The sequence below is a fragment of the Periplaneta americana genome, chromosome 1 (genome assembly GCF_040183065.1).
Source record: "Periplaneta americana isolate PAMFEO1 chromosome 1, P.americana_PAMFEO1_priV1, whole genome shotgun sequence".
Classification (NCBI taxonomy): Eukaryota; Metazoa; Arthropoda; class Insecta; order Blattodea; family Blattidae; genus Periplaneta; species Periplaneta americana.
In genome coordinates this window covers 196,789,270-196,809,766 of record NC_091117.1, presented here as the reverse complement: position 1 = coordinate 196,809,766, position 20,497 = coordinate 196,789,270, and the positions used below count along the sequence as shown (strand labels likewise).

At 35.7% G+C, this 20,497-nt stretch overlaps 1 long non-coding RNA gene across 2 annotated transcripts in view; it reads right to left on the bottom strand.

The window, feature by feature from the left end:
• LOC138706291 (uncharacterized) overlaps window positions 1-17,977 on the bottom strand; it is a 127,686-nt gene extending 109,709 nt beyond the window's left edge. For both annotated transcript variants that reach the window (XR_011333950.1, XR_011333949.1), the window contains exons 1-2: window positions 17,712-17,977; window positions 7,867-7,997 (exon numbers count right to left, since the gene is read on the bottom strand). This is a non-coding gene — a long non-coding RNA (uncharacterized lncRNA). The remainder of the gene's footprint in view (window positions 1-7,866; window positions 7,998-17,711) is intronic.
• Between the last annotated feature and the right edge of the window lie 2,520 nt (window positions 17,978-20,497).

The window sequence follows — 20,497 nt, the reverse complement described above, 5'->3', positions numbered from 1 at the left end:
TCCTTGTACCCTCAAAACTCAAGCTTTGTGTCTGTATATACTAGACTGTGGTATTACTTCATCTCAAACTCTGCTCTTCATATCCCACTCCTTGGAAAGAGCGTGTTTTTGTCTCCACGATTAGAATTGATCTTGCCAGGGCGGATTAAATATATTAATATTATGAGTAAAGCACGCCATGTTAAGTGGAAGTGACAAATATAAAAAATCATGCTTAATTTTTTGTTTTGTTTTCAGAGTTAAAATTCTTCGTATAATCGCTTTAATTCGTCCATATAATTCGTAGATGCTTCCTTTCGTTGAAAGGATTATAGTTCATTAGGTTGGCCTGCCTTGTGTAATGTATTTATTTTCATATACAATTGTTACAAAAGAGTTCTAATACATATGTTATTACAAAAATTCAATCGACTTATGTTTAATTACAATAAGCGTATGTATAAATGGTGTATGTCGTTTGCGTGAATGTGAACAATTAGTAAATTCACAATATGCTTACATTCTTGCAAAACAAATGGGTACCTGTATCTCATCTAAATGATACACATGATATAGCCTATAAAATAATTGTAAACTGTTTGCCAAAAAAAATTGATAATTAGTAATATCTGAACATATTATACAATTGAAATTTGTTGTGACTCAATTTGTTGTGAAGAGTGATTTTTTGAGTGACGTGGGAGTGTTTAACATTGACTTAGGACTAACAAGCGTGATTTGGGAGTAACTTGAGTGTGAATCGAGAGTGACTTAAGAGTGACTTAAGACTGACTTGAGTGATTAAAGTGTGACTTGGTAGTGTTGTAAGATTAATTTAGAAGTGATTTGGGAATGAATCGAGATTGATTTCGGAGTGAATGAAGAGTGACTAGGGAGCAAATCGAGAGTGACTTCATAGTAAGTTAGGTGTGACTTCAGAGTGAATCGAGAGTCATGTGTGTGTTAACTGATTTATGAGAGTTTTAAAATTGACTTTGGACTTAATCGAGAGTGTATTAAGAATGACTCGAGTATGACTTGGGAGTGTTTTAAGATTGATTTGAGAGTGACAAAGATTTGGGAGTGACTAGGCACTGACTTCGGAGTGAATCAAGATTGACTGTGGATTATATCGAGAGTGACTCGTGTGCAAATCGAGAATGACTTTTGAGTGACTTAAGAGGGAACCGAAAGTGAATTGGGAGAGACTTAGGTGTGACTTAAGATCGACTCGACAGTGAATGGAAAGTGACTTAAGAGTGATTTGGGAGTGACCTGCAAGTGTTTAGGATTAACATGAGAGCGAGTTAAGAGTGACCTGGGTGTGACTAGAGTGAATTGAGAATAAATATTTTTCAAACAGGTTTCAGTACTGTATTTTGTTATATTATTTGTCAAACAAAATCTAATGTGAATTACTCTGTTTCAAACAAGGTTCGATAATGTAATTTTTCTGTAACTTAAAACTGCATTTCGAATATTTTGCAATGTTCATTCATTAGTATCAATGTTACTGTAAGTTCATTACAAATGATCAAAATAAAATGTTGTATTCATAGTGGTATGCATCTTATTATGTTTAGATTTATGATTCTATAATGAACCCCATCCAAACCCCAACGATAGAAAAGGGCCACAGCGGTCCGGTCCATATTCTATAGGTACCACAGCCGTCAGGTGATCTGTAGAGCTCGCGAAATAAAGTGGGATGCTGACAGCCATATGGGCTGCCTTCACGCAGAAAAAAATATAGATAGCAGACCCCAGGGACCACACAGGCGCTGGACGTGTTAAGTCTTATTCAGCTGTGTGCCCTGTTCACACCAGACTGAAATCTAGTCATACACATGTGTAGTTAGCCTCAATTGCAATGTAAAGTATGAACTCAATGACGTAAATGCATGTTATGTTAGCTCACTAGTTAAGTACAAAGTGCTGATCGCTTCCAAGCAAAGAATCCACAGGAAGCATTCCTCCTTCATGTATTTTGTTCATATTGACATTACCTTATTGTCATAAAATACAAAGTATACAGGCATAGTCAAACATTTATATCAAATGTATATTTAAAAAATTATCATCAACATTATACAAACATTCCTTTGTTAAAATAGATTTCATAAATATATCCTGTTTCTACATCTATACTAATAATAAATCTGTAGCCGAAATTTTTCTGGTAATTTTCGATTTTCCAAAAATAATTGGTCCTAACATATATAATTAACCACCCTGAAACCGAAAATCGCTTTTTTCAAATTTTGGTTTGTATGTCTGTCTGTCTGTATGTTTGTTACCTTTTCACGCGATAATGGCTGAACGGATTTCGATGAAAATTGGAATATAAATTAAGTTCGTTGTAACTTAGATTTTAGGTTATATGGCATTCAAAATACATTATTTAAAAGAGGAATTATAAGGGGGCCTGAATTAAATAAATCGAAATATCTCGCGTATTATTGATTTTTGTGAAAAATGTTACATAACAAAAGTTTCTTTAAAAATCATTTGCGATAAGTTTTATTCCTTGAAAAATTTTGATAGGACTGATATTTAATGAGATAAATGAGTTTTAAAATTAAAATAACTGCCATCTAAGGCCATGTAATGAATTAAAAAACAAATGACTTCGTCTATAAGGGGCCTTGGACAGCAACAATCGAAAGCTATGAAAGATAGCCTACAGAGAATGTTTCTGTGTTTGTATGAAGTAATATCGGAAGCTAAATTAACCGATTTGTATAATTAAATTATTATTTGACCATTGGAAAGTGTAGTTTCTCTAGATGGACATAATGCTATAATGTTATTACAGTAACTTCTGATATAACATAATATAATATGTAATGTAATATTATATAATATAATATAAGTTATTTGAAGGGTTCAGAACCATAGTGGGCCAAGCGCCATTTACTGAATACGTAGAAAACAAGGGTTAAAATTAAGTTATTACCATAATTCAATGGAAACCTATAACAGGTAAAATAAAATATACACATTAAATCTAAATGATGTCATTGCATGTAATAAAAATTAAGAAACAGGTTAAAGGAATTGTCATTGCACCAAATGAGTGTCTCTGGACCAAAATGATCGCATTTTAATTATTTGGATGCAATTTAAATTAAGTAACATATTAAACGATTTATCCTTCTATCAAACACGAATGTTCCCTAGATCAAACGTCCTATTTTAATTATGTAATTACTTTATATTTATTTCTAACGGGTGCAGCGGAGCGCACGGGTACGGCTAGTTGCTTAATAAACTTATAACACCGCTCATGTCATGTTGTAGTCACTATACTGAAGGTTATTCATTACACATTGCGTCTCCATAATCTATTCCTTCAACACCTTCTCTTTACGAAACACTAGACCAGGGGCGGCATTCGAAGAGGGGCTGCGGAGCTGCAGCACCCCCAGATATTTATGGCTCTTGTCTCGTTTTATGTTGTGAAAAACATTTATTATACAGTCTCTATTTAGCGGCTCGAATTTAAAAAAAAAAAATTCGCTCTCAATGACATGCACGCAATCGTTAGTGAAGTCTCTTCCTCCCCTGGTGCTGCCAGAGCGAAACCAGAGATAATGACTATAGCGTGAAGCCACTTCCTCCCCTGGAGCTGCCAATCTCGTCTCGGATGCTTTGCGCGTTAGTTTTACCCCTCCCCCTGCTGCCCCTTGCCAAGAATTCAGAGTTTCCAGGCGCTGCAAAATTTGCAGCAGCTTGTCAGTAGCGCGCAGTTTTAAATACGTTTTCTTTAATGTTGTGAGCATAGTAAGTGCAACAATGTTTAATTCTGTACAATATTTACAGTCTATTCAGTTCAGTACCTTAACAATTCAGGAGAAATGTGAAATTAAGTGCCCATCAGTTGAATCTCTTAATGGAAAGAGCCGCTAAACAAAATACAAAGGTTCGCATATTTTTTGCTAATTTATCTAGTATCCATGCTTTCTTCTCTCGATCTCCATACAGTCTGTATTAGATTAATGTGTTTCAAAGACAATTCCATCAGCTGGGACTAATCTTTAAATAAAGTAAGTTGCTTGGTTTATTTTTGATGCAGCCCCCCTTAATTCAATACCCACGAGCCGCCACTGCACTAGACATAATGACGTCAACATTTTATACTGTGAGTGTCCTATCAACAGTTGTAACATGTTGGGTACTGAAAATCATTGACAATGAAATTAGCTTTTATGCAGTTTACAGTATGTCTCTTATTGTTAATAATTATTTCTCCTTTATTCCTTTATACATACTACACACACACACACACACACACACACACACACACACACACACACACACACACACACACACACACACACACACGTATCTAAGTGCAATTGGTGTTTACCGTATTTACTCGCGTAATTCACGCCATCGCATATCTCACACACCCAAATTATTTACTATATAATTTAATAAATTAATTTCCTCGTATATTTCACGCATTTAATATTCGTGAAATACTGTAACAAATACATGCTGAAACTTGAAGTAATGAGGTGTGTTATGTTGACGAGCCCTGAATGTACAGCTGTCAAAAGAAAAAGTGGCCGCTCTCCTGGAACAAAGTTCCCTTCGGGTATCTTCGCTATAATTCGGAGACAGGCGATGTTACATGTTGTTGGACCACGTTGCCTGATATCTACAGTTATAATTGAAGTATTCTCTCTGTGAGTCGATAGCGTAATGGTAGCGTTCAGGCCTCTTATTCATGAGGTCCTGCGTTCGACTACAACCTCGTGCTTTTTATGTTCTTTTTTGTTATGTTTTTGAGAGAGACAAACTATACATAATGGCTCCTTTCTCTTTTACGATTATTTTAGTAATTAACATCAGGTTCATTAATATATTATGCCATGACTTTATCATTATGATATTGTGGCTGCAAATGGAAAGAAAAAAGATTTTATTCCCAATAAAAATATCTTTCGTGGCATAAACAAAACAAATTTACTGGCGTCGGCCTTAAAACATTCAAACAATTAAGCGTTCAAAAAACAAAACAAAAAGCCACAATTCAATATTTAGTCTATCTTCCTCTTATCTCGATCATCTTGCAGTCGAGTGGGCATGGAATCGACTAGTCTTTGCAAATAGCGACTGTTCTTAGACACGATATTCCAGGCATTCTGAACATACCCACTTACATAAGTGTTCTGTCCATGGGCAGGTCTTTCATTGCAAACCCAGCAATCTCCAATCTTTCCTATTTTCTGCCTTCCTCTTAGTCTCCGCATATGATCCACATATCCTAATGTCTTCTATTATTCTTTTCAACCAGAGACCCAACCAATTCCTTTTTCTCTTTCTAATCAGTTTCAGCATCATTCTTTCTTCACTCAATTTTTCAAACACAATTTTATTTCTTATTCTGTCTGTCCACTTCACACGTACCATTTTTCACCACATCCACATTTCAAATGCTTCAATTCGTTTCTCTTCATTTCATCGTAATGTCCATGTTCCTTCCCCATACAGTGCCACACTCCACACAAAGCACTTCACTAGTCTCTTCCTTAGTTCTTTTTCCAGAGGTCCGCAGAATATCCTTCTTCTTCTAGTAAAAGCTTCCTTTGTTCATGTTTGCAGTTTTTCTTGGGAAGGATAGGCCTAAATGCGGTAACATCCCGTTGCTTTCCGCACACCACTATCTCTTTCGCATTTTATTAAATTCCAGAGGACCCAAGCATGGAGATGAGGAGAGTGGATTTGACTAATTGGGCCCTCCGGACTTCACCGAAAGTCACGGCAAGGGTTAAATATTAATTCTATCAGGATGTTTGACCCGGTCAGAGACCGGGAAATCTCAATTAGCCTTTGCCCCCCGCATCCTGGACTAGCTTCTACGAATCATCAGAAAATCTTAGAGTGTGATTGGGCCAATTTTTCCGAAAATGTTTCCACACTTTTGCCCTCGTAGCTCAGCGGACGAACGTCGAAATTTAGATGTCAACGTCTCAGGTTCAATTCCTCGTTACTCCTTTTCATTTTATTGTGGTTCAAGATAGTATAATGTAATAATACAAAAAGAAAAACTAATACCAGTATTATGGAACTGGATTTTTCCAAACCTAATATTAAATTTATGTTATTTATATCGCTAAAGAACGATTACAATATAAATAACTAGAATATTATTTATACAGTATCACTAAAGAACGATAACAGAATATAAATGATAAATATCGGTTTGTTTAATTAATATAAGATATTATATAATACTTATTTAATTATCTAAATAAAATAACCTATTTTAGAAAGAAGGATGGTTATTTGTGTTATAATAATTACTTACATAAAATACAGATTATTTATATTGCGAAAGAACAATAACAATATAAATAACTTGAATATTATTTTATAATGCTAATGAAGGAAAACAGAATATAAATGATAACTTGAATATTATCTATATCGCTAAAGAACGATAACAATATAAAAAACGTGAATATTATTCATATCGGAATTTCACAGATTTATTACAGATATATTTAAGAAATTGTAGAAGAATAGTAATTAGTAACAGTGTCCTATTTATTCTTCTTGGAGCCAAATTTGTAACTTTTAAAAGTGTGGTTACTATGTTGAAGTGTATGTGTTGTAACGGATGCTTGATTTGTTATGTATGTGAGTCAGTTATGTGATGCTTGATGTCGTCGCAATGTCGTAATTATAGTTTGATTGTGTTTGTATGACTATTGTGTATTAATTTATGATGTATGGTACGGAAGGCTGCGTATTTGTGTTATAGAAGTGTTACGTATGTGTGTTGTTAATGTTTTTGTATGTTTCAAATTGATACCTGATATTTATTTTGCAATCGCAATGCCTAATTTACGGTTTGTTTATCTTTTGTTTACATCGCGTAAGCTAATTTAATTTTCTTTTCTATTTCTCTTTATGCTTATCTTTTTTGTGTATGAAACCATAGCCCTAACATACATATGTAAAATAGGGCTAACCACCATTGGAGATACAATAATAAAAATTGTTATTCATATCGTTATAAAACGATAACAGAATACAAATGATGACTTGAATTTTATTCATATCTCTAAAGAACGATAACAAAATATAAATAACGTGATATCCATAAAGAATGATAACTGAATATAAATGATAATTTGAATAGCATTTACATCGCTAAAGAACGATTAAAAAATAAAATGAAAACTTGAAGAAGGCCCGAACCCACAACCTTTGAATCACTAAACAAGCACTCTACCGCTGGCCTACGAGGCGCAGACGTGGAACACTTTCATAGTTCGGGAACTGCTTGTACAAGCACATGCATCGTGTAACATCGCCGCGACCCGAAGTGGACTTTGAAAATATTCGCTGTTCACGAGTGCGGCCACTTTTTTTTTTTGACAGCTGTACGGTATCTTAAATGCTGTAACGAGAGAGTGCATAGCGGTATTTGGGACCGGACAGCTACCTGTTACAGGCGCACCCTTCTCGTCTATGAATGTCCTTTAAAAATACCGGTATAGGGTATTGACCTCCCCCTACCATTTGAATGGGGGTGGTTTGAAAGCTTTGTGTTGGATCCCATCAGTTGAGTTTGAGACTCGAAAAGGGAAACCTGTCAAAAGCCGCCTGTTAAAAATTTTAACAATGAATGGTAAATCCCGATATTCGAGTCATACTGCGTCCTTCAAATTAAAAGTTGTAGTTTTGTCATTTTTACCCTTAAAAATACCAGCTTGTGAAATTCCTCGCTTAATTCACGCATCCTTAATTTATAGATCGAAATTGCGGGAAAAAAAGTGCGTGAAATATTCGAGTAAATACGGTAATACATTTCATGAAATAAAGTTGTATTATTTAACTAAAACCACTCTTTCAACCTTGTCTTCTACTCACATTGCAACTCTCTACGTGTCCAGCTGTATCATGTCATGGGGACAGTGCTGCAAATATGATCACTGCTACATGAACGAAACATCACTGCCAGGCAATCCAGCGACATACTGCCATCTACCCAAGGAATCAGCCTGCAAACATAAGCAATGTATAGTTCTAATATCTCTAAGTTTCAAATCAACAATGCAACAAAGACATCATGAAAACATAAAACAAGACAAAGCAAATGAAGAATGACAAAGGAAAAATATTCATAACTGGATAATCAAACATTCAAAACATATCCCACATCAGAATATATCACTATAATCATGGAATTAAATAATTACATTCAATTCAAAATAATTTCAGTTTGCAACATAGCCACAATTTTGAACTATGACTTCGTACCTCAATAAAGTCTTTTGCCCAATTTGAAATCTAGATTTTGTCCGTTGCAAGGCTAATAAATGTAGGAAAATGTGAAACAGGAGAAACTGACACTGCAGATGGTGTAAGGTATACAAAGTACAAAGCGCTTATATTTTTGGGTACCTAAAGTATTTGAGTCTCTAATTCCGGAAATAATGGCCATACCGAGGAACGGGATGCAGCCCCGTATTCCCCCTTGACTTACTTCTTACACGACAGCATCAAAATGGCAATCGCGAACACTTTCTCATTTTCGAGAAAAATCATTATCCTGCCGACATTCTTGCCGCCATAACTCCGCAGTACGTGCAGTTAGAACAAAACCGATGAGTGCATTGAATACAGCTCGTCGAACTCTATCTTCAGTATAAAGGACAACTCTCTATCCCTGCGCGTTTAGACGGGAGAAGCCGGCAAAATTTCAAAAAATGGTCATTTTGACCTTCCAAAACAAACTTTTCTCTACACAAGGAGAACGGAGGAGCTCAGAGGCCCGCCCTTTTAACTATAGCATTCCCGCATCTTCCCTAATAATCACCGCTAAAATCCAGCAAATCTGTCGCACTTTTTTTTAGCCTTAATTTTTGGGTACCTAAAATATTTGAGTCTCTAATTCCGGAAATAATGGCAATACCGAGGAACTGGATGCGGCCCTGTATTTCCCCTTGACTTACTTCTTACACGATAGCATCAAAATGGCAATCGCAAACACTTTCTGATTTTCGAGAAAATGAAAAAAAAAAAAAAAACTATTCCGCCGACATTCTTGCCGCCATAACTCCGCAGTACTTGTAGTTAGAACAAAATCGATGAGTGAGTTGAATACAGCTCCTCGAACTCTATCTTCAGTATAAAGGACAACTCTCTATCCCCGCGCGTTTGGATGGGAGAGGCTAGAAAAATTTCAAAGAATGGTCATTTTGACCTTCCGAAACAGACTTTTTTCTACACAAGGAGAACGAAGCGGCTCAGAGGCCCGCCCTTTTAATTGTAGCATCCCCGAATCTTCCCTAATAATCACCGCTAAAATCCAGCAAATCCGTCGCACTTTTTTTAGCGTTAATTTTTGGGTACCTATATTATTTGAGTCTCTAATTCCGGAAATAAAGGCCATAATGGACGAACATTAAGGTATGTGATTAAAAATTATTATTAAAGAGTTATTATTAAGAATTAAGAATGTCAACGTACTCTTATATGAAATAATAATTATAATTATAATAATAATAACCATTTAACATTATAACAAACTAGTGCTTATTCTTATCGAGGAAGTAGACTTGACAACGTGATGCTTAGAGTGAAACCTACAGAGCAACAATCGGTCGGTAAAATTATGTTTTAAAAGCACACCGTACGTTATTGTGTGATGTCGACATGTTAACCATGAGAGCACGGCAATAATACCAAACTTGTGAAACTGTTGACACTGAATGTTGTACAAACTGTACCTAAAGGTTCAAATAACGTCATTTAGGTGTTATTTGAAAATTTTTATTACAATGTTGGCATAAATATAGACTTTATTAAATATGTCACGGAATTAGGCAACCTTACCCTATATAACAAAACTAGTCATTGGTTCACAGACTTAAAAAATTACAAAATAAATACACAAATTAAATAAAATTACACAGGGTATAAACGACATGAAATTCCAAAATAATACTGGTGGTAGAGCATAAATAACTGAAGAAAAAAGTCAAATAACATTTTTTGTGGAGGACGAAGGGGTAGTATGTAGTCCTGTGGGTGCATTTCTGGCTGGTAGAAATGCACTACTAAAACATAGGAAATGCCATTTATTCCTACCCAGCCTGATACATGCACGTCCACGCTATGGCCCCTGGGCAACGGGTACACTTAAGCCTGGTTCAGACGGTGCATGTTTCTGTGATGGATTCCAAGGTGGCTACACTGATGGTTTCCCTGCGTGGTCACTTGCTGGCTCCTGTGTTGGCTACGGTGACGGTAGTTGTTCACATGGTGCTGGCTCTTTTCACAGTTCAAATTGGAAAATCATCTGCTGTTTTATCTGTTGCCAACACTCATGGTCAAAAAGAAACTAAACAGTGAGTGGAAAACAACTAAAGTCCTACATTAACAGTAGTAAATGTCGTAATAAAGTAATGAAGCCATAAGTGCAAAACAGCTAAAGTCCGATATAGTTGTTGTTTCTTAGAAACTAAAGAATATAAAAAAAACAGGTTTAGTTGGAAAACAACGAACATGGCGACATGGTTTCAGAGGTGATATTATATGATCATCTTTGGTTTCCAGCCTGCAAACCATCACGAAAAATAGCAAGGAACTTACCCTCGAAATCCAGCAAGCTAGCCATCCACGGAGCCACCAGAGTGGATTACTTCCGGCGAGTGACCACGCAGGTGACCCATCCGCGGAGCCACCTTGGAATCCGTCACAGAAACACGTACCGTCTGAACCAGGCTTTAGTGTACAAGGCTAAGTCATGCAAGGGCAAAACAGCGAGTTCCCGACGCTTAAATGGGGACCAACCAGCTAAGTGAGACAACCCTGAAAGAAAACATCAGTACTCCAGGATTGCTGGGGGTTGGAGCAAGGCTAACAACCTCACCCCGGAAAATAAGTTGTTGCGAAGACCCAGGATATGCCTCGGAATGGTGGATCTAAAAGATGACGAATTAGGCTAAAGAAAATGGATTATGTAATTGGTACATGGAACGTACGAACCCTGCTCCGAGCCAGAGCTTTGAAATTATTGACTCAGAAATTAGTGGCCAACAAAGTGGATATAGCAGTTATTCAAGAAACAAGACGGTCTGGCAGGGATGAGATATGGGATACTAAATCTCTCACAATTTTCAGCAGTGGGAAGTTAAAGAATTTGCAAGAAGGAGGAGTGGCATATTTTATAATACGAGCCTCAACCAAAAATGATGTATTACAGTTCAGGGCAGTAAATGAAAGGTTGGCAACACTACGGATTATAATGAGATTCTATAATCTAACAATTGTAAATGCATTTGTGCACCAATGGAAGATAAGGCGCAGATGGTCAAAGATCATTTTTACGCTGAGTTGGAACGAGTGTTGGATTCGATTCCATCGAATGATGTTAAAATGCTAATAGGAGACTTAAATGCACAGATAGGAATTGAGGATATATACAGAGGCGCAATTGGAAATCATTGTCTACATAACGAGACCAATGACAACGGACAGAGACTAATTGACCTTGCTACCAGTAGAAATATGAAAGTGATGTCAACATGCTTCCCACACAAGCAAACGTGGATATCGCCAGATGGAAAGACATGTAATCAAATCGACCATGTAGTGATGGAAAGAAGATGGACCTCTAATATTAGAGATTTCAGATCATATAGAGGAACCAGCTGTGGATCTGACCACTTCTTAGTAAAGGTAATATTAAGGGGCCGTGTTATGAAGACTCGAAAGGAAGGTGTGAGCAGGACAGAAAAGTATAACACCAGTGAACTAAAGAAGAATGAAGTATCACAAAGATACGAAAAGAAGATGGCAGAAGCACTAGAAAAGAATTATAATTTAGGTACAGCAGCAACAGTCGAAACAAAATGGAATATTTTGAAGGAAAACATTAAGGCTGTAGCAAAGGACACACACTGGATATAGTACCTAACAGAAATACTAAGGAATGGTATGATGAGGAGTGTCAAATTGCAGTAGATGAAAGGGATAAAGCACATAAAACATATTTAGAAAGACCATCAAGGGCGAAGACACAAGAGATAGATAATTGGTTTTCTTCACAAGAAATCTGATTAGTGATTCTAGTGCAGTTTTTCATACTGAATTCAGATATGTAGTCAGAATTTTTCCATCAGGCACAGTTTTTTTGTGACAGCTACTTTTTAAAATCGGATTTTAGTGTTTTCTTTGACCTGTCATAGGAACCGTTACCTCATATGTAGCGATGTTATCCAAGCTGTATTTAAGGAAATGATTTGTAATATTATGCTGAAGCACCATAAAACAATCCTGTGCAGGTTCACTCATGTTTGGACATGCTCAGACCTGTTCATCTGGCATTGTGATGTGTCACTATCGAGCTGGCCATGAGTTTGTTCAGTAGTGAAATAGTTCCTTCCTTTCTTTTCGGAAGTGTATTGTGTGTAGTGTTTTAGTGCTTAGTGTTGTTCATCATGCCAAGAAACTGTGTAAATCATGTAGACAATTTCTGCTATATTTGTGGTGAGCTGACCTTCAAGTCTCAGAGGCGACATTTGACCCCACTTGTAAAGAAGTGTTATCAACTTTACTTTGGCTGTCATGCTGGAAATTTTGATAAGAGCTGGGGCCCAAATACATGCTTGTTTCGTGTGTTAGATTGCTGACTGGCTGGAAAAAGGGTACACATTGTATGCCATTTGCAATTCCTATGATTTGGAAGGGAACCGAAGGATCATTTAAGTGATTGTTATTTCTGTTTGACAAATATTACAGGAATAACATCTAAAACAAAACATACAGTTAAGTATCCTAATTTGAAATCTGCAATAAGACCTGTCTTACACAATGAACAGTTCCCTGTACCAGTATATGCCGATACGACCTTAGGTAATAACTCTGATTCTGACCTAACTGAAACTGAAAATGCTTCAGATGAAAATAAAAATGATCCTATATTTGAAGCCAATACCTGTTCATCAGAACCATACTTTCCCAGTCAGAAAGACCTTAATGACCTGATTCGGGATTTAAATCTGTCTAAACAGCAAGCTGAAGGTTTAGCTTCCAGACTCAAAGGGTGGAATCTACTCCAAAAAGACGTAAGAATATGTAGTTATCGTGGCCGCCATAGTGATTTCAAGGACTGCTTCTCTGAAGAAAATGGTATTGTGTTCTGTAATGATATTTGTTCTCTTCAAAGTGCAACCAATTTTAACATAGCAAAGGGCAATCTATATGTGATCTGGGGTTTGATGTAACCTGTCAGCGGACATTTCCGAACCGTTTTATTGCCCTTTTTGATTACATTTGGAGGGGAAGAAACAGATTCGCTATATTAAATCACTTCAGTTTACCAGGAGATTTCCGTGGTGTTAGTATTCTGTGTAAGACATGTATTTCTTTAAAGTGTGCTTTAATGATAATATTCAAATTATGAATGGTTTATATGTCGGATTTGAAGGTTGTAGCATTGCTTCTTCAAATGCAGTTAGGCTACACAAAATTTTGCTGTTTTCTGTACCGCGCTCGAGATAAGCATTATGAAATAAAACGACAATCACTAGAGCCAGGGAAGAAAAATATTATATATCAACCCCTTGTACCTCAAAGTAAAGTAATTTTATCCCCTTCACACATTATGTTAGGGTTAATAAAGAATTTTGTTAAAGGGATGAATCATGAAACTGAAGCATTTAAACATATCCAGGAAAAATTCCCTGCTATTAGTAACTCGGAAATAAAAGAGGGAGTTTTCAATGGACCACAAATTAGAGAAATAATGAAGGGCACTTCGAATCTTTGTTGGAAGGAAAAGAGAAAGCCGCCTGAATTGCATTCAAGGAGGTTGTATTAAATTTTCTGTGTAACCGTAGAAATGAGAACTATGAAGAACTAGTGCAAAATTTACTGTTGGCGTATGAAACTATGGGTTATAACATGTGCCTGAAAATTCACTTCCTTCTCTTCCATCTCGACTTTTTCCACGAGAATTGTGACGATTTCACTGATGAGTATGGTGAGCGCTATCATCAAGAAATTTCAACTATGGAAAAAAAATACCAAGGACAGTGGAGTACCAATATGCTAGCAGACTATTGTTGGACTATATCTCGTGATTTACCTGATGCCAAGTATGAAAGAAAATGCTGAAAAAGAAAGCTGTAATCTTTTGAATAATGAATATTTAACCTTATTTTCAGTATATAAAGCAGTATTTTAAATAGATATAAATTCGAAAATTTCTCAAAAACAGTTACCAACAACTGTTTTTTTTTATTGTTATATTCGTATTCAGGAGGCTCAAATTATATAGAAAACATGTTTCACATGCCCAGCGCAAAAAAAAAAAAAAAAAAAGTTAAAATTTGTTACGCAGTGTTATTCATACTCCACATCTGCAACGCAATTAGGGGAGACTGTTGTACCTTTAAACACTTTTCACATTTTATTTTTTTTAATTTTGGGAAATGATATTTTTTAAATTAAAAAATACTTTTAATAATTACTAAAGATTCCTTTACAACTTCGTGTATATATTTTACTGTTCTACACATCTATTAAGGATGGAAAAAATAAAATGTAATATGTTCAAAGGTACAACAGGTTCATGTACCTTAGAACATACCCTCTAGTAAGTTGGAACACATGTAATATAGGTGGGAATATAGTTGTAAGAACTGACAATCATATTTAAAATGTATTTGCAATCATAAACCAGAGAAGGCTGCTCTGATTGAGATTTTATTTCCTGGAGGAGCAATAACTGCTTCAACAGCTTTCTTCAAGGCATCCGGATCAATTGTGGGACCTCTTAACCCATTATATCCCAGTGGCAACTAAAGTTGCCAAGGCAATAAAGCTTTATTGAGTGGTCAGTTTTAAATTTGTTCATTGTTCACAACAATTGGTGTAAAGATTCAACTATCCTTCTCTAATTCGAGTTGAGTTTTATCGCATCCGTTCGTTATGTCGTCAGTACAGAAGAAATTATTAAGGAATGCACACACAAGATTCTGGACTGCTACACATTCCTTCAATAATGTAAGTAACATTATATCTAAAAATTGCTGCACAACAATTTCAATTACATAAATCTAATAAGAATATGTGCAATTTTGTTATACTAACAGGTTTTTAATTTACAATTTATCACAATATCATTAGAGTGGTTTGAATTTGTATGGCAACTTTAGTTGCCAGTGGGCACTTACGATTATTTTGTTTATTCATTTCACAAATTCTTCAAAATTTTACCATTGCTAACTCTGAAAACTAACAATGACATAATATCAATTTATTATAACAATTCTTTTCTTCACTACTGACTAGTTCGTAGTTCGATTCCATGCTGTAGTACATTTTTATTTACGTATTATCTGGTACTAATATGTCTGATTTTCATCTGTTATTGTATTATCGTTATGTAAATAGGCTAGCTGTAAGTATAGAGATTTTATACATTTATTATAAAATAATTGGAATAAAATTTGTTTGTTTTAGGATGTCACAGCATTCCAAAAATGGAAAGGTAAAATCTTTAACAGTTCATAAAATTTTAGATATTGTAGAAGACAAAGAGAGCACGGTGAATAACATAGCAATCTGTCCTCCACTCGAGGAGAAAGGAGCTGAAATAGCTCAGGATTCAGACCTCTCGAATAATGAAGCTCAAGGCAACGTCGATCATCTTCTAGCTAGACTACTTTGCTCTCAAGCTCTTCTAGAGTTTGACGATGAGGATCATTCAGACACTTCTACCATATCCGCAATTACAGGAACTTCTGGAATATATATATACGACTGATGCTGCTACTTCTGCTACAATTTCTTCATCCATGGTTCCAACTAAGTCCAATGCTTCGTCAACGACTCAATCTTCATCTGAAGGAAATTTTCCAATACAGCCTCGAAAAATAAAGTTCAACTCGCCTTACTGAAACAGGTCTTGGCAAAGGAAGTAATGTTCCTTCGGGATTGGTTACTCATGTGCAGTTACCACAAGGAATATAGCTCTAATCTCTTCACAACTGTTGGACTGATGCAAGGACTTACTAACAGAAGGCTCGGAGCCACTGGAACTCTACGGGAAAACAGAATCACTGATTCAATGAATCTGCCTGATAAAAAAAAGCTGGAAGAAAGTATTCCGAGGTGAAATGGCATCTTCTACTTGCAACGATTTGCTGGCAGTCCGATGGAATAACAACAGTGTTGTTACAGTTCTCACAAACTGTCATTCTGTTGATCCCATGAGAAAGGCAAGCAGATATTCCAGAGCTGATAGGAAGAAAATTTCTGTCAACGTTCCAGGACCTGTAACGCAGTATTAATACCAACATGGTGATGTTGATATTGCTGATCAGTTTATAGCTACTTACATTACAGCATCCATACTAAAAATGGTGGTAGTCATATTTCCGGTGGGCTGTGGATGTAACGTGTTCAAGGATGGCTTCTGTATAGTAGATTTGGGAATGACATTTCTCTTCTTGAATACAAACGTCAAAGCGTCATTCATCTCCTGAAGTCATATGGTTGTACAACAAACTCGCCAGGAATCCGTCGCTCCTTATCATTTTCTGCAGTGCTGGATGAAGTGCGTAAGGACGATAAAGGCCATATAGTCAAGAAAGGTCTATCCAAGTATCGAAGATGTCACGTATGTGGTTCTCATACTAAATTCGTTTGCAATAAGAGTGGTGCTGCGCTTCATCCTGATTCGTGTTTCAGAACATTTCATTATGCATAAGGACTATTTGGTATTGAATAAAATCGACTTTTCCCTTATATCTGACACAAAAATTATGGACAGAGTGTAAAATAATAGTCTAAAGTTATGTAGTGCGTGTAAATTTGTAAGTGCAAAAGCATTTATTGAAGTAAGATGGATTTATTTCACAATAAAAAAAAAAAATCAGACATGCAAGTGCCCAGTGGCAACTAAAGTTGCCAGCCTAAAATGGACCTTTTGGTTGACGGTACATGAATGAAATAAAATTATAGTGATTAGGGTTCTTCCAGGATCACATAACAGAAATATGACGCCAAAATCTCACACAGGGAATTACGGGCATTAATGGGTTAATTCCAGATTTAGTTCGTGGCATGATATTGAAATAAAATAAAGCAAAAACAAATAGCATTATGTACCTTGGAACATGTTCCGTGGTACAAGATGTTCTGTGTTCAAAGGTACAAAAGGGTGCACGTTTAAACAAATGTGGATACCAACACTAGAGTTTCGAATAAATCATGGAAATTAAAATATGTTATTACTCACCAGATGATACGGAACACATTGTACTTAATGGATGATAGCAAATACAATCTGGTTTTATGTTAGATAACATATATCAATGAACGAAATATTTACTTCTGGTACTAAAATAGATTCTTTCGTTCACAGAACTCACACTTTGCATTAAATCAAACCAAAACTACGACCAGAGCTACTTAGCAGCTTTCCCTACAATCTACTTCAGTTTGAGTCCTCTAGGTAGTAGCAAAAATTAAAAAACAAAAAATGTTCAAAGGTACACTATGCTAAAGGTACAACAGTCTCCCCTACATAATTATACAGTGTGCACTAGTTTTGCTCGTAAAAAAGAGAGAGAAAAAGGAGGAAGAAACTTAATTCCCCCTCCTGGGTTTCTAGTCCCCAGGGCCGTACAAGAATGTGATCTATGCCAGATATGCATAACATAAAGGAAAGATGTTTAAAGTTACGTATGTGTTATTACCTCCTGTGCTGTGCCGTCGTGGTCTAAGTCATCATACCGGGGACTCGCTTTATCGAATGTGCACTGGTTCAAATCCTCATGGGAAAAGAAATTTTCTCATGAAATTTCGTCCAATGTGTGGGACCGGCGCTCAGCCAGCTCCGTAATGAATTTGTGGAGAAATCCGGTTACTAAAAGCTGGGACCGTCGTGCTAACCACACGATACTTCCATTCTGGTTGGATGATCGTCCACTTCTGCTTCGGTACGTGGACGTAAGGCCAGCAGCTGGCTGTAGTGACATGGAAAAATAATAATAATAATAATAATAATAATAATAATAATAATTAATATTATTACTATTATTATTATTATTATTATTATTATTATTAGGGCTAGGATTTTGATGACCTATGAATCATGAAAAAATGTCCTAAAACCTTTCAAAAATGCCCTTAAAAATGCCCTAAAAATTGATCTTACATAATTGGCTTAGTATGAAAAGAGGTTTTGCACTACCTAATATTTAGACTGGTAATTAAATTAAATTTTAGTGCTAACATTTAAGTTTATTTAATTTTACACAATTTTTTCTAAGTAGTACACTTTAATTAATAATTTTACCTGATGTAGTTTCCATGTAGTCCATCACAAGGCCACTCTTATCCGGAACTAGCAGGTATAGAGGAGTCTATATTGAAGGAGTGGTCGGACTGATACATTACATGGGGTGTACTACGTTAAAATGGCAATATCTGTGTAGAAAAACGATTAAAATATTATACAAAATAATGGGTATTAATGGACAAAACATGTAGAGAAAATATCAAAGGAAATACACATTATTTTACATTAATAATGGGGATTTATGGCCAAAATGAAATGAAAATGCCTAAAAAAATGACTGAATAAAACAAAAAATGCTCTTATGAGCTGAAACAGGCAAAAAATGCAAAAAAATGCCCTAACAAATGTCTCTCAAAACACTCAGTTTATCACCTAACATATAAATACTAAAGCAGCTATGTTTCTGGCTTAAAAGAAAAAAGATGCAATTTCATCAAAATCCTAGCCCTAATTATTATTATTATTATTATTATTATTATTATTATTATTATTATTATTATTATTATTATTATTATTATTATTATTATTATTATTATTATTATTTAGTCAGCTGTCAGAAGACAGATCTGACCTCACAAGTGAATGAACGTTATTGGCCCCTGTCCTTGGTTGTTTGGCTAGTGATTCAAGTGATACCTGTGTGACCCAGCCCGCCAGTAGTGATGAATAACTCGCTCTTAGCCTATCTACTTACTTTTTGCAGGGCCAAAATCCCTGAATCAAGCTGCACGCCTATTATCTATTAGTACATCTCACTTGACGATATTGTTTGTATGCATCTGAAGTCTGATCAATGTAATATGTAGCTAATTGGCGATGTATGCAATGGAGGAGAAAAGGAACTGGCCACCCTACCCCATTATCTCCTGGCAAGTTGTCTCATAAGTGATGTCATGTTGGTATCTTGTGATATTCAGACCTGTCTTCAGACAGTTGACTAAACAACAAACAATACAGTATATAGTATAGTTATTTAAGTCACTGAATTGAATTACCGGTAAATATACGTGTAACAAATAAATTACATTTACAACTCAAATGTGAAAATTACTTCAACGAGACATTTTTAACCCATAACTATAGAAGACTAGAAGATCCAAAATAACCAATTCCATGATGACCTTTGCAGTTTACACTTTACAAATAATTCTGAAATCCTTCATCGAAAATATAGCATTTCTTCATGCCAATCTAAATGCAGTGACAAAGAAGAAATGGTGAATCTTTCTTATGTCCCAGCCACTAATAAATAAATAAAAAATACCTTGAAAATGCCTTGGATTTATAGTATTGATTAGTAGAAATTGATGTGATCACTGGGAGAGCTGTAAGCTCACCCAACCCGTCCTAAATACATACCGTCGACCGGGTATACTTTACACAAGGGGGGTAACTTTACACATTTCTAGAAAAATTATGTATAACAGTTTATAATGGCACACAATTCAGTCTACCACACATATGTGGTGTTGTCACATAGAATCAGTTCCACGGAGTTGCCACACATTGTCTGTAATGTGCTGCCTTCTAAACATTTTTCTAGAAATGTGTAGAGCTACCCCCCTTGTGTAAAGTATACCCGGTTGATGGTACCTTACTTATGTACGTAAATCGTCATGCGTGAATGAAGAATACCGCCATATTTCTTTAATGTAACAGAGGGTTTAAATGTTGCCAACATAGTAATAATACTACACACCTAATCAAACCCAACCTAACCTTTCTCACAATACTACACACCTAATCAAACTTAACCTAACCTGTCACATAATACACACCTAATCTAACCTAACCTGTCACATAATAAACACCTAATCAAACCTAACCTGTCACATAATACTACACACCTGTAGTAACATTCCTCACATTTAATATCATTTCGTTTTCATGCATTGCCGGCTTTGCCAATCGTGTCGGTTTCCATCTGACGGAAGTGGATCGTACTAAAACTACTACTTTGAAGAAGAAGCAATGACGACTTTCATAATAATTACATTTTACATGTTTTGTGATATACTAAATGTGTTAATGTAGTAATAATTCTCTATAGCCTATATGGTACAATAAGATTTGAGATGTGTTGTGGTTGTGATAAAAGCATTGAAAATTGGTTTATAGCGTCACATTGGCAGTAATAAAAGTGTGCAATATTTGTTCAGTGGTTGGTGAATGCTCTAGATC